A 3,911-nucleotide genomic window follows, 5' to 3' on the forward strand; every position below is an offset into this window, starting at 1 on the left:
AATGGATGTCGGTCTTCACAGCATCCTTACAAATGTCAATCATCTGTCTTAGAATTGCTACCCTAACAGAATACCATTTTCAAATTAATTTTTATCTGCCCCAGTTTGGATGCGGTAGTCTGATTTACAACTCACAATTCTAAAGAAGGACGACGATAGGTTGGGTTGATTTTCCAGGTTGCTACAAAATATTGTGTATCGTGCCTGCTTATGTGCTGGCAGCTTTCTCACTGTAACAGCAGAGTTGAGTAGTTGTAACAGAAATCATACGGCCCATAGAACATATAATATTTACTATGTGGCCTTTACAGAAAAAGTTTGCTACGCTAGGTGTGCAAGGTACCAAGAGGCACACATCTTTGTGCCTGTTCTCAAAGAGTTTACAGACTAGGGTGGGGAATGGGGGAAAAACCCAAAAGCAAGTAGAGTGCACAAATGTCTCTTTGTGTGAACCATGAGAACAAGATTATAAAGGAGGAAATGATTAGTTCTTTCTATGACAGTTTCAAGAAAGACTTGGAAGAGGAGATGACACTGAGATTGAGCATCACGGCCGGTAAGATTTTGCTCGGTGGATACCACAGGGTATTTCAGAGGGAGATTTAGTAGGATCAGAGGAGTCAGGAAAGTAAGCAGAAAGCATGGGAATCACTCAGTAAGTTGCCCAGTGTGGCTGCAGCATCTGTTGTGTGGGGGGGACAGAAGGAGTACGTTAGGCTAGTGGTGGGCGGGTCCTAGAGAGAGAGAAAAAAAAAAACCCAAACTCTTAACTATGACGTGGGAATCCCCTTTCTACCTTGTAGCCTTGATCAGAACTGCTGTGGCCTCCTGGATGACTTTTTTTTTTTTTTTTTTGTACAACTGATACTCTTTATCTTTAACCATGTAAAGATGGGAAAAGGAGTGGGGGTGGATCCGGTCATCGTGACATTAGCCTTCTAATTTATGTCTTTGTAAAGATGTTTGCATAGCAAAGTTATTATGTTTTATGATTGGGAAACTATGAAAACTCCTCTGGAATTGATGGCCATTCGTTACAACAGGAATCTAATTTTTCAAAGCACGGTGTGGACAACACAGAAAGAGTCCAAAGATAAAGAGAGAAATGCCTTGAGGCCCACCCCCCAACCCCAGCCATAGTCATATAAAAATGACAAGTAAATGAGTTTTGAATAGAAGATGAGAAAGCCAGTCATTGTTGTAGGAGGGGATGTTCCAAGAACAGATATTTCACTGACAAAGCTGTGGGACTGCCCCATCACACGGTGCACAGGAAAGATGCTCTCCTTTTCGGCATTCTTTTGTCATTGAAAACTGTTTTCTTGATTGCCCCATCCTTTAACTCTGAACTCTGATGGAGGATAAATTAAAACTCTGTGATGTTCTGTTGAGAGAAGAAAGGTGAAGTCGGAAGTGCCCTGGGAGGGGTTGGAACTGCACTGAGGGCTACAGAACCACAATCATAGTTACGCCATCGTAATTCACAAAGTTTCAGCGGATTGTATTTGAACTGTATTTGACTCATTCTTCAGAGGATTTCTAATTGTTTGCTATTACAAATTGACCCTGAATATAGTATCATGTTCTTGATAAAGAATTGAGGAACTGAATCTACTCTATTATCTCGTTTCTTCACTTCTGAAATAAGGATATTGGAAAACTTGGGATAGAGGGGTGGAAGAGCATTGGATTTGAGGTTAAGAGATTGGGTTTCCCAAGATAATTCTAACGCAGTTGTCTCTAACTTGCTATTATTTATTCTGTGATCTTGGACGAATGGCCCCTCTGAACCACAATTTCTTTATCTGAGAGTAGTACGTAGAAATCATATGACACTACTAAGAACATTAAATTAAGTAAAGGAGAATTATAAACTAGCCAAGAAAGACTTCATCTTCCCCTAAGTTTTGCAAAAAATCAAGAAGAATTTAGGTGATAAGAAATAATAAGTTTTATACATGCTTAATCAATTGTCTTTAACATATGTTGAGAGCCTGAAACATAGTCTGAACTCTACCCAATTTTCTCACTCTGGGTAATCTTTCTTAAAAAAACAATATGGTACTATTTAGGATTATTTTGTGGTAACAAAAATTATAAATAATCTGAATGTTTAACTAAATGACTAAATAAAATAGGATGCTACTTTGTGAATTATTACAGGGTTCTTTTTATGGGTTTATAATTCTACAGCCCCTGCTGAAGTCTCTTCCAACTTTAAAAGCACAATGACACCTTATACAATGTATTTGAAATCACAACATTAAAGTGGGGGTATATTTTTTACAAGGAAAAACAGTATAAAAATATGTGGAGTTGTGCTTGGAGAAAAAAAAAAATCACAACATTGAACATGGCTACTGACACAACGTAGTGCCAGAATCTGTGATAATTTTCCATAGATTTTCTGGTCAGTGGAGTTGGATTGAGAAAAATCAATCAGTAGCCTACCAATGCAACACGCATAAGGCTAAGAAATCCTAGACTGCTGGGACAGATAGAATGATATTTCATTTCTTCCTCACTGTTTGCCCTCTGGCTCATTGACTCAAGATTTTTACATATCAAAAAAACAGGTAGCCATGCTTCAATTAGGTAAGTGCTATGTTTTGAGGAAGCCATAGTTGTCTTACTCCCCATCTGCTATGGACTGAATGTTCGTGTCCCCTCAAAATGTATCTGGTGAAGCCCTAATAGGATGGTATTTGGAAGTGGGCTTCTGGGAAATAGTTAGGTCATGAAGGTAGAACCCCCACGATGGGATTAGGGCCTTTATGAAAGAGAGCTGAGTGAGTTTGCTTCCTCTTTTTGCTGTTCACCAGGTGAGGATACAAGGAAGCAGTCCCTCACCAGACACCACTGGCACCTTGATCTTGGACTTCCAGCCACCAGAACTGTGAGAAATGAATGCTGTTTAGGACTCCTGGTCTATGGTAGTTGTTACAGGAGCCTGAGTGAAGACACCGTTGTATCTCTGATCCATCTTTCAATCTCATTTTGCAGAGTGTTCCTTCCAGAAAGCAGGAGAGTCAGCTATGGGATGGTGGTGATAGCGGTGGTGGTAAGCGTGTTACCACGGTGCCTGTGCGTTCTGGGGGTAGAGTTCCCTCAAGCAAAGCGTTGTCGGGAATTCAGCAACAGGTAACCAGCAGCTTGGGTAAAAGCACAACTTAGGCAGTTCCAAGTTTCAGAGACCTGAGTAACAAAGGTAGCAACCGTTTCACTGTGGGCCGGAAGAACTGATCTAGGTGAGTTCCTGGTAGACACTGGCCGGAAGCTGTGCAAATTGATCGCATTCCAGTTATGCTTTCGAGGGAAGCTGATGGATACAGAAGGCAGAGAACAGAGGTCAAACCAAAAATACTTAGAACTTTCTTGGCCTAGAAAATCTCTTCAGCACATTGTTCCAAAGGCCCACTAAATTCCAAGTAAACAAATATAAAAACTTACTCCAAGATTGTGAACCTCTTTTTTTAAGTCATGCCTAATATCCCAAACATGAATTTGCTTGGCATTTCTCGCCATAGTTAACACAAGATACGTTGCAAACTGTTGGTATATGCTGGTGGGAGAATGAATTAATGACCGTGGACACAGTTTTATTTTGGCTGTAGGGTAGATATTAGAATCACTCAAGTCATTGCTAGAAAATAAATGCTTGTCGTGAATGATGAAGAACTAACATCAGGGGCCAGATAGACCATCTTATATGTTACTTAATTTAGTCCTTACTACTTTTGCAGGTGATCAAAGTGAAATTCGGAGATGGGTTACATAATTTGTCCTAAAACATATTTCTAGCAAACGACTTAAGCAGGATCCACATTTAGTTGTCTGCATTATTGATGGACGTCCACGTAATATGAATTCAGTAGAAAAGAGGGAAGGCTTAAGGAAAGGGGGCCGGAAAG

The 3,911-nt window shown here is 40.1% G+C and overlaps 1 long non-coding RNA gene across 2 annotated transcripts in view; it reads left to right on the plus strand.

The window, feature by feature from the left end:
• Positions 1–3,449, plus strand: part of LOC121104414 — a 46,051-nt gene extending 42,602 nt beyond the window's left edge. Inside the window, exons 6-7 of one of the 2 annotated variants that reach the window (XR_005836730.1) lie at positions 504–556; positions 2,823–3,449. This is a non-coding gene — a long non-coding RNA (uncharacterized LOC121104414). The remainder of the gene's footprint in view (positions 1–503; positions 557–2,822) is intronic. The other variant, XR_005836731.1, reaches the window with a different exon arrangement.
• Positions 3,450–3,911: the final 462 nt, after the last annotated feature.

The sequence above is a fragment of the Ursus maritimus genome, unplaced genomic scaffold (genome assembly GCF_017311325.1).
Source record: "Ursus maritimus isolate PB19 unplaced genomic scaffold, ASM1731132v1 scaffold_21, whole genome shotgun sequence".
Classification (NCBI taxonomy): Eukaryota; Metazoa; Chordata; class Mammalia; order Carnivora; family Ursidae; genus Ursus; species Ursus maritimus.